This window comes from Labeo rohita, chromosome 22 (genome assembly GCF_022985175.1).
Source record: "Labeo rohita strain BAU-BD-2019 chromosome 22, IGBB_LRoh.1.0, whole genome shotgun sequence".
NCBI lineage: Eukaryota > Metazoa > Chordata > Actinopteri > Cypriniformes > Cyprinidae > Labeo > Labeo rohita.
Window position 1 is genome coordinate 17,211,144 of NC_066890.1, and position 12,193 is coordinate 17,223,336.

The window sequence follows — 12,193 nt, forward strand, 5'->3', positions numbered from 1 at the left end:
GCTATTAACATTTTGTTACCATGATTCTAGCATGATTAGCAAGTTACTAGCATGTGTAGCATGTTACTTGCATGTTGCTATCATGATTTCAGCATGATTAGCATGTTTCTTAAGTCATTAATATGTTGCTAGCATGATTCTAACATGATTAGCATGTTGTTAACATTTTTATAGCATGATTAGCAAGTTACTAGCATGTTGATAGCATGATTTTACAATGAATAGCATGTTTCTAGTATGATTAGCATGTTACTATCATGTTTTTAGCATGTTTAGCATTTAACTTATGCTACTTGTTTAGCATTTTACTTATCATGTTTAACATGTTGTTATGATGTTGCTAGCGTTTTGTTAGCATGATTCTATCATGATTCGCATGTTACTAGTATGTTGTTATTAACAAGATTTGCGAGTCACTAGCATGTTGTTAGCATAATTATAGCATGATTAGCAAGTTACTAGCATGTTGCTATCATTATTTCAGCATTATTAGCATGTTACTAGCATGTTGTTATCATGTTGCTAGCATGTTGTTAGCATGATTTGTGAGTCACTAACATGTTGCTCCCATGATTCTAACATGATTACCATCTTGTTAACATAATTCTAGCATGATTAGCAAGATAGTAACATATTTCTAGCATGGTTAGCATGTTACTAGCATGTTGCTATCATGATTTCAGCATGATTAGCATGTTGTTATCATGTTGCTAGGATGTTTGACATGATTTGCGAGTCACTGACATGTTGCTAGCATGATTCTAACACGATTAGCATCTTGTTAACATAATTCTAGCATGATTTGCAAGTTACTGGCACATTGCTATCATGATTCTAGCATGATTAGCATGCTATTAACATTTTGTTACCATGATTCTAGCATGATTAGCAAGTTACTAGCATGTTGTTGGCATGATTAGCAAGTTAGTTTGAATGAGTTTAAATGGATTAGACATATCACATAGAAGTGAAGCTTGATTGAGTCTCAAGGGATTCTGGGAATTTTGGCACTTGGGGTTTGAACAGTCTTGGCTCATTTGAACATTCCGTCAGTGTAAGTCTGTGGGATTTTTCCCAGATTTATCCGTTATTTTTAGGAAAACTGAAAGTCTGATCAGTTAGAAAAGATGTAGCGCACTCAGTCAGATCAGTCTGAAGAGCTGGGCTGAGTTTGGAGTTTGTAGAGCTAAATCTCAAGGAGGAGTCAGAAATTTTAGTCTCGGTCCCATCTTGTCACAGTTAACATAATTCACATTTTGTTTTATTAATTTCCTACCATATTGGAGAGAAATGAAGAGACATGTTGATTTGCCAGTTGTGTGTCTTTCATAGCAAGAACTCTCCTCATATGTTTGCATAATGATCCTTGAACATGTTAGTTGCGTTGCTGTCTACGCAGGCTCAGGAAAAAAGCTCTCAGATTTCATTAAAACATATTTTAATTTGTGTTCTGAAGATGAATGAAGGTCATACGAGTTAGGAACGACATGAGGGTGAGTAATTAATGACAGAATTTTCATTTTTGGGGGAACTATCCCTTTAACGTTTACAAAAAACTATTGTACAAGTGATAATACAGTGAATTTAATACCTAGGAATACTAACGTGAAAAAATATGCATCCTTGGAGTGCGATTAAGATGTTTGTTATCGGCTCATAATTGCATCTGGATATATGGAGCGCTTAACTGAAAAAAGAGCTTTAGGGGAGCATTCGTAAGCCACCTGCGCGTTGCCGAATTCATTGTCGGAGAACATCTGTGCGTTGAAAACAGAAATAAAAATAATGAGGGAGATTATCTTTCCATTCAAGCCCCTACTTTGCTAAAGAGAGTTCATAATTACACTGTCAGGGCACAGGGCCGCGTGTGCTGTTGATAATTTAAAAATGCTTATAGATATATCCTCTGCTCCGTGTTTCTGGCCTCAATGGATTTAAATATGAGAAATAAGGTGGCACAGGAGTACTTTTAATTGCCTATATGAAAGGGCTTATCACACATTAAAAGCAGCCGTACATCATAAGCACGCACACGCGAGCACACAAACATGCACGTATGAATAGATCAAACCTGGCAACTCATAGCAACATTAATACTGCTAATTAGACTCTGCTTTCAAAAGGCTGAGAGTACCGTTTCAGGTCTTGGGGTTTAATTATGATCTCGGAGCATACGTGTGTGTTTTTGTGCGAGTTGAACTATTCGTCTCAAATGAAGTGGAATATTCTCCCCGAGTGCTATGCATCTACCTATCTGCCTTTGTAGGTCTTCACAGCAGGGCATTCTTCCATTACGCTAATGAGTGAGGAAATGAATCGCTTCTAAACAGACCTCACTGCCCCAGGTGAAAACGGGTTTCCTGTATGAGCGAGAAGATCACTGGGCCCTGTGGCGCCACATCACACATTGTAACCTAAAAAAGAACATTGAGTCTAATGATTTTGCAGTGAAGAACCTCAGCCGTGTCTGTAAAACATGCATTGAAATATTGATCCCACAAATCAACGTTTCCTTACTGTTCAGTTGGTGCATCCAGGTCATTTGCCCATTTAAAAATCAAGAAAATATATGAATTTATTGTCTTTATTTTAGTGGTCTTCTTATTAGTGTTTTTATGGTGGTCTTTGCCAAGAAAGACATCATGGACATCATACTTAGGGTTAGGAGTCCTGGCTCTTCCCAGCTTTGTATGGCAGTGAATAGTGCCCAAGTTTTTGAAGCTCCAAAAAAGCACGTCCATCCATCATACAAGTAATCCATTAGTCTCCAGTGAATTCATGAATGCCTTCTGAAGTGAAGCGATAAACTACTATCACTGGTTTCCGGCATTGGTTCACGAGAGAGTAGAGTTATGACATGTGACGTAAGTGTAGCGAACACTAATGTAAGAATTGATGAACGAAGAAGCACATTTTAAAGTGGATGCTAATATAAATCTACAGTACAGACAAAGCAACAACAATAAGAGATGCTACGCCTATGTCATACACCATAACTCGACTCTCTCATGAACATGCATATAGCAGTTGCCAGAAGTCATTGATAATAGCTTATAAAGTTGTACGTCATTGAAACACAATAATGACAACTGACAATGACTCAGGTGGGCGCTTTTCTGGGAAGTGTTGCCAAGTCTGCGTTTTTCAAGCGGAATAGGACTACTTTTAGACTCTTTCTGCAGGTTGCTGTGATCTATGCCCTCAACCTGAAAAGCATTTTGACAGAGGAAAATGCACTGAAAAAAAAAAAAAAAAAAAAAAAAAAAAAAAGCAATTTTGGTTGGTTTTGTTTTCAAAGATCTGGCAACCCTCTTTCTGGGTCGGGTTTACTAAGTTCCAGCTGTATTTCCATAGTGATCTGGTGGATTTATGAATGAACTGCTCATTTTAAAATCTTCCTGGTCTACTGACATTTGTTAAGACATTTGCTGTAAACACTACAATGCTCACAATAGCTTTCGTTAACTCCACAATACATAAATCCACTTTACCAGCTAATTTACTCTTAGATAGTAATGCCATAGAAATATATCGAGCTACTGCTCAACTTGAAATTCAAAGATAATATTCTAAAGATGGTTTGTTTCTCTGGAGAATAAGGTCAATAATATAAATGCAGATATTGTACACTCTAGAAACTCACTAGCAATTGCATGTAAATACCCTATCACCCACAACCACACAGTAACTGAATTTAAACACCCTGACAACCAACCATAACACCAGAGTAATGCCACAGCAATCACCCACTGTCATATAGTAACCACAAAGAAACACCCTGGCAGCCACTCACAACCCCTGTGCAACTGCATAGCTACTCCCTAGCAACCAACCACACCCCCATATCAACTAGACAAAAAAAACCCATAGCACTCACATAGCAATGTCATGGCAGTCACCCCTAACCCTCTACCAACATCTTAGAAACAATTTGGCAGTCACTCACAACACCCTAGACAACACGCACAGCAACTCCCTGGCAACCACTCACATTCCTATATCAATCAGATAGAAACACTTTGGCAATCAGCCATAACCCCTTAACAACCCCATAGAAACACCATGGCAGCCACTCAAAACTTCATAGATTCCACATATAAACACCCTGGCAACCTTCCGCAATCCCATAGCAACTCTTTGGCAACCACCTACACTCCCAGAGCAATCAGATATAAACAACCTGTAAACTACTCAAAACCCCACAGCAACTGTATATACAGACCCACAACCACATAAAAAAAAAAAAAAAAACTTCTAACAACCGCATACAAACTCCCTGGCAACCACCAAATATCCCAGTAATCAGACAGAAACATTCTAGCCAGTACACAAAGTCCAGCAGTAACCACATATAACCATCCTTGCAACCACCCAACAACCTACAGCCATCACACATAAAAACTCTAGCAACTGCACAGATACACCCTAGCAACAACCCACACTACCATATTTCAGTTAGAGAGAAACACTCTGCCAACCACACATGACACAGTAGCAGCCATATATAAATACCCTAGCAATCACCCACAGCCCCATAGCAACCACACAGAGAACGCTTAGCAACCGCATAGCAACTCCCTGGTAACCTACAACTTCATAGAGACCACACAGACCACTCACACCCACAGAGAAACTATCAGATAGAAACAGTCTGGCAACCTTCCACACTCCTCTATCAGCCGGATTAAAGCATATAAAGCCTGGCAACCACGTGCAACCACATAGATAAACCCTAGCAACTGCATAGCAACTCCATGGCAACCACCCACAACTCCATAGCTACCACATAGACCACTTACACTTCCATCAATCAGATAGAAACACTTTGGTAACCACGCACAACATACCTTCAACCACATATAAACACCCTGGCAACCATCGATAACCCTATAGAAACCACATACAGCAGTGGTTCCCAACCACGTTCCTGGAGGCCTCCCAACACTATATGTTTTCCATGTCTCTTTAGTCAAACACACCTGATTCAGGTCATCAGCTCATTAGTAGAGGCTCCAAGACCTGAAATGCCTCCAGGAACGTGGTTGAGAAACCCTAGCAACCGCATAGCAACCCAATGGCAATCACCTACACTCCCATATATCAATCAAATAGAAACACTCCGGCAACCTCCCACACTCTTCTATCAATCAGATTGAATCATATAAAGCCTGGCAACCACCTACAACCCCATAGCAACCACAAAGCAACGTTCTGGCAACCATGCACAACATCCTAGCAAGATAGCAGGGACTTTTGCATGGTCAAACACAGCTGACATTATCTTCAACTACTGTGAAAATTGAGTTATTTTTACAATATTGGAGCACATTTCTACACAGTACTTGAAGTTATGCAAGAACATCAGTGTGTGGGATGTCTTTTCTCTCCAGAAACGGGCCTACAGGAAATAAAAATATAAATTATGGTTATTGTCTACTGATGAGATGATAACTACAGCACTTTCAGCTCAAGTATTTTGACTGTCTACTGCACTCAAAGCAAGGTATACATGCAGTAGTTTCAAACCACATCATTTATTGATCTCGTTCTGTGTGGGCTCGTTTTGTCTGGCAGAGTTTAGTATAACACAAGTATGTCTCTCCAGAGACGACACTTGGCCGCTCAAGTTAATGTTTTGCAGAAGCATGACGCATTTGAAAAAGAACATGGAACTCATTGCTACAGTAAATGGTGAAAAGAACATAACCAATAACATCAAATTAGATTTCAGTGTCTACAACTTTAAATGATTTGCCGTCACAGTCAATGTGTCAACCACTCTACATGCAGAACACATTGACACCATGATATGAAACTGTAAAACAGATTGGATCTCGGAATTTAAAGGTTTGATAATGAGATTCTGGAATATAATAACCCTCATCTTATCCTTTTACAGCTTCTGAGGAGATAGGAACAATAGTGATGGAATGACAGAAGGTCATGTTGAATGACTTGCTGGAGTTCGCAGAGACTAAATGTATCTACTGCCCCTCTTTGTTCCACTGTTCAGCAAGTTCCCTACACCCTACAGGCACAAAAAGGCAGTGGGAGGACATTACCGATTAAAAGCAATTAATACCCGCAGTCCATAATTAGAAGATATGACGAAGTAAGAGAACTTTTAGAGCAGCCTAAACAAAAGACTATAGTGTAGGAGGGCTGAATTTCGTATAGCATCACCACACAAAAGGAATGAACTCCTGCTGAACGGTAGAATAGAATAGAATAGAATAGAATAGAACAGAATAGAATATATAAAAAAAAAAAAAACTATAGAGAAAGGGGTCTTATATCAAGAAGGTTTTTATGGTAATAAATTAGCCAGAGGTGAGGTGTTTGATATATGGGCTTTCTGGAACGCCTACGCAAGAGTAAAGCTCAAGAGAATTAATATGATCTTGCTTTTTATTATGTATTTCATCATCCTATGCTAAAACCCTTTTTTTCATCTTTTTGAACTGTCAGTGTTGCCGCCATAAATTCCCATAAAACATATTTGCATTGTTGAATAAATTTAAGATCATTAGGAGTAGCAAAAAAAACAAGTTGCAGGCAAGATGTTGCTGTGTGTTTGCTAAGGTCTTCTAAGGTTTAGATTTTCAGCAATATTGCTAAAACTCATTGAAACACCCTAGCAAACTTATGTTATATGCTGAAAACTACCCAGAACACCTTAGCATGTTGCTATACTGTTGTGAATGTATTGTCGGTGGTTTTTAGCATATAGCATATGCTAAAGCTCATCAGAACACTCTAACAAACATATGCAATATGCTAAAAACCACCCCACAATACATTTGAAACAGTACAGCTACATGCTAAGGTGTTTTAAGGAGTGGTTTTCAGCATTTACTTTTGCAGTTGCTAAAACATTCTAATGGTTTTTTACATGTCCCTGCTGGAAGAAAAAAAAAAAAAACAAAAACAAAAAAAAAACAGCTAAAACCAGCCAACCAGCTTAGGCTCATTCAGGTCATCCAGGCCATCCAGGCTGGTCATAGCTAGGAGACCAGCTGAAACAATCAACTAAAACCAGCTAAGACCAGCCTAGCTTGTTTTGTTTTGTTTTTTTCAGCAGGGGTTGTAAAACAATTGATAGGGTTCTTTGGCTTGTTTTTAGAGCAACATGCTAAAATTCATCAGAACACACTAGCAGACATTTGCTATATGCTAAAACACCTACAATACATTTGAAACAGTATAGAAACATGCTAAGGTGTTCTGAATGGTTTCCAGCACTTTGCTATGCAGTTCCTAAGGTATTCTGATGGAGTTTCAACATTCTGCTAACCAGTATGCTGCTAGAGTGCTCTGCGTTGTTTTTAACTGTATAGAAATATGCTAAAACACAACAGAACACCGTAGCAACTATATAGAAACATGCTAAAAACCCATCAGTATACCTTAGAAACTGTATACCAATATGCTAAGATGTTCTGAGAGGTTTACAGCATTTTGCTTTGCAGCTGCTAAAATATTATGATGGGTTTTAGCATGTCACTAAACAGTTGCTACCCTGATAGCACACGTACAGAGACGTCTATTTGACTCTGCATTTACATCTGCAAGATGTATTTTTTAGATTGTTTGCTCATCTGCAATACATCCATAGGACGTTTCCTATCAGATGTCAAACAGACGTCTATTAGATGTCTTTAAGATGTTTATGATTTAAAATGTATGTAAAACTAACATCTTACAGACGAGTGATTTTTAACTTCTTGCAGACATACATGTGCTATCTAGGTAGAGTTCTCTTGCTAGGGTTGTTTTTATACAGTGTATAGCAATATGCTAAAACTTATTGGAACACACAAGCAAATATATGCTTTATGCTAAAAAACCACCACAATACATCACATACAGAAGAGTATAGCAAAATACTAAGGTGTTCTGAGTTTCAACATGTTGCTGAGGGTCTCCAGGTCTTTGCTTACTAGTGGTATGCATTTATGGCTCAGATTCCTCCTTCAATTTAAATCTTTGAGCGTTTAATTGTCCACCAGTGTTCTTAATTATAATGTTGCCAAACTTAATTATGAGCAGTAGTAATAGTGATGTTTGCATTTGCATCTTATTTAAGAAGACGAATAAGAATTAGAATGAAAAGCAGTGGGGTTGCCATTACTTACTGCTTGTGCCTCTTAAAAATTGTCCTTGTGCTGATCTGTTTAACTGGCACAAGCCCACATTCCCCATCAGCCCTGAGAGACCAAGGCTCCTGCCTGTGCAAGTCTACCCGCCACAAGTTGTGGATAAATCTCAGTTGGAGGTTAAAAAGGAGCTCCCTTATCCATAATACAGGCCCACAAGATCCCATCTATCCTGTAAACGGCTTTGTTTGGGACCAAGTTGAGATTCACGTCTTGCCTGTATTGTGCCTGACCCGAGGCCTGTTGGGATCTGCAGTTTGTTTGGCTGCCGGCCAATCACTATGTCCTATCCAAGACCTCACTGGGACAGTGAGATGATACATCACACTCGTTCTCCAGTGCTGATTCAGGCTCTCCGTCTTGAAAGGTCCAAAAAAATGGCTGCGTATTAAATTTGGATGACCTCTTTGGGATTGTCCATTTTATTTATTTATTTTAGCTTCTTCGATCTTAATATCAGCAAAAAGTATTTTCCAAAAGATCCACAAAACCCTGTCTGGCAGCTGATGTCGCTTTTTTAAATGGCGGTCTGCCAGGGTATACATTAATGCATGTACAAATCAGACAGACCCTGCAGTTGTCAGAAGCAATCTCTGTCTACAGCTGATGAGCTCCGAAGTAGGCAGAGTAAAGACACAGCCTTTCTAGGTCTCTTGCAGATGTGTGGGAACTTTTTTTTTTTACTGGAAGATAATTATTTAAACTATCGACATTTCTGATCAAGCAAACAGGGTAAAGCAAGAATCTAGAAGCGAAAATAAAAGAAGAAACAAACGTCAAGTTCTGACGACTTGAGAAAAAGTGTGGGCCGGTGGTGTAGGTGTACCATAAAACTGGTCATAAAACTGTTTGAATCTCATGTGGGTATGTTGCAATTTCAAGAAATTCAGAAGAAGGAAAGGATGAGCAGTTTCTTGTGGGAGGTTTGTGGGAAAAGCAGGGCCCATTACAGTCTCATGGTAGTAATTATAGTAACTCTGTTTATGGTGTGTCCAGATGGCGGCTCCTGTAATGTTTCTGAAGTTTAACTTTTCAGTTAAAATCTGTCGCTGCTTGGAAGTGCCAGATTTGGAAGCGTATCATCTCTTTTCAATTGTTTCTATTCAGTGGGCCCGGGTTGCGATTCTATTCGAACGACGCAGACACCATCATTTTCGAATTTTCACACAGGTGTGAAGCGCTCTCTCTCGTTACCTGGCTCTTTTAGAAAGTGCAGGTGTTACACAAAGGCGTGACCGCATGTAATAATTGTATTTCTTCTGCTTGGGATGACGCCCCTTATTCACAAGAATGTGTTTAATCCAGTGAAAAGCCAGACAGTCTGTGAGTTGTTTCACTAAATGGATGCTGCAAACTGAGGAATAACAGGTGTACAAAATATCTTTGGCTCTTTGAAATACAGCCGAGCGAGAAGAGAGTATAGTCTGAAACCAAATGCTAGAACATTCCTCAATGAATACTGGATGTATGCCAGAAACATGGGTTTTCTGAAGAGTGGTTTTCATCCTGAATCCCTTTTATCTGGGATGATACAACATCATGTTTTTAAGGTTCCAATAGGTCTTGGAAATAGGTCCAATAGGTCTTATTATCCAGTCACTCAACCCCCATTCTGAAATGATTCAGGGCAAGGATGCAAAATGGCATCTGCCTTGTGTAGTAGTTTGCTTCAAGTACTAAGGAAGTTCCAATTTCTAAATTTAGATACAAGGAACATAAATGGCTTCTGCCAGCTAAAAGTTAAAAAACCCAATTAACCAAATTAAGTTTTGGTACTCTTGAATGCACATGACCATCAACTGGATCAGGGATGTCTGAACTCAGTCCTGGAGGCGCCGGTGTCCTGCAGAGTTTAGTTCCAACCCTAATTAAACACACCTGAACCAGCTAATCAAGCTCTTATTAGGCATGCTAGAAACTTCCAGGCAGATGTGTTATGGAAAGTTGGAGTTAAACTCTGCAGGATACTGGCCCTCCAGGACTGAGTTCAGGCACCCCTGTACAAGGCATACTTGAAACTTGCAGGCAGGTGTGTTGAGGCAAGTTAAAGCTAAAGTCTGCAGGACACCGGCCCTAGATGGCCAAGTTTGGTAACCCCTTAACTGGATCATCCCAAAAATTGTTTTTCGTGTGAGTTGAACTAAAGAGATATATCTTGCAGTTGTTGGTGGAGTTTATGGGTGATTTGAACAGGTGTGAACAGTTCTGGACATTTCAGTCTTTCCAGCACTCAAGAAACTGGACATTTCAGGACATTTCAGTCTTTCCAGCACTCAAGACACTATATTTTTTTCACCTACATAGCTAATAGCTGCCTGAAGTCATTTCCAAGATGCTGCCAAGTGAACTGACTTGCCTTAGAGGGACCTAGTCCTCCCCTTTTCAAAGTGGTCACTGGAGACACATCTGGGACAAATGTTAATACCCGATATAAACAGCAATCGGTCATGGCTGACCGCTTGTGATTGGATCATTGAAGGTGGGTGTTAACACCAGGTATAAAGGGGGCTATGAGTCCTCAGATATGGGCTCTTGGTTGATAAGCTAGCTGAAACCAGTCATATAATGGAACAGGATGACATAGGATACCGCTAAATAAAGTTCTGGTCTCGTTCCCAAGAGAAAACAAGAATCGCTGTCCTTTCTGTTTTAAGATCGTAATGCTCCTAAGCACCACTTTGGGGACAGTTAACACATTATGCTGGCTTGCTGACATTTTCTCTGCCTCTTACTTACTTCCTGCACTCCTACTACCAAAACTTCACCTCAGTTTGGAGAATTTTGGCAAGTGTTTAAATTTTGGAGTGTTTAAATTATACCAAAGCATCCAATATTTGGAAGAAAAAGAGGTTCCAGCATTCCCAAGTGCAGAAAGCACATGACCTGGCCGTATGCCACTGAAGCTGTCGCAGAGACCATAGACGCTTTCTTCCAACATACCTGCAGTGCTGTAATGGCTTGTGACAGCTGGCACGTCGCAGTTCAATATGATGATGTTTGGGACTAAACACCATCCCTGAGATGATGCAAAGTGCTTGTTGCAGGACAAAATATTCATGGCGTGTCAACTCCATTTGGCGTTACATCAAGAACTATGGGGAGGTAGTCAACAATCTCCCCAGCAGAAGATGATTTTGAAAGTAAGATTGAAGAAATTACTACTTTGTCTGGTAAATGACTACTAGAATTACATTTGTAGAAGCTGAAAAATACAGTGCATGAAAGGCAGCAAAAGACAGTTAGATATATGGAAGGTTCAATTGGATACAAGAAAGAAAACTAATTATAGTTTTGTATGCAAATGAAAGTCAATCTTGTATTTCAGCAGAATTGATTTCAGTAGAGCCTGTCATTAGCAAGCTGCTAAGCTAACAGCACAAAATCCAACAAAAAGCATAAAAACCCTGTTGGAAAAAAAAAAAAAAACCAGCATATGCTGGTTGGGTATGTTTTGTAGAATGGAAGCCAGTTTGAGCTGGTCCTGAGCTGGTTATAAGATGGTTATAAGCTAGTTTAAGCTGGTCAGGTGCTGGTCCTAAACTTGTCTTAACCAACTAGCTCTGGGGTAGGCAATGTCGGTCCTGGAGTGCCAATGTCCAGCAGAGTTTAGCTCCAACCCTAATCAAACACACCTGAACAAGCTAATCAATGTCTTCAGAATTACTAGGGCTATAGGCAAGGGAGGCTTTTTCAGGGTTGGAGCTAAACTCTGCAGGACATCGGTACTCCAGGACTGACTTAACCCTATCCCTGAATGAGCTCTTGCTCAGGACCAGCTTAAACCAGCTCATGAACAACTAAGGACCAGGTTAAACCAGCTCAAACCAGCTGTCATGCTTCAAAACATACCTAACCAACATATGCTGTTTTGTTTTTTGTTTTTTCAACAGGGAATACATACAGTAGCACACAAATACTTTTGCTATATTTGTTAACATTAGGCTATATTTGTTGATATTTTTCAGTACGATGCCATAAATGCTGCCACTGTATGCAGCTCACAGCTAACACTGTTAGCTCACAGTTAACTGTCTTCA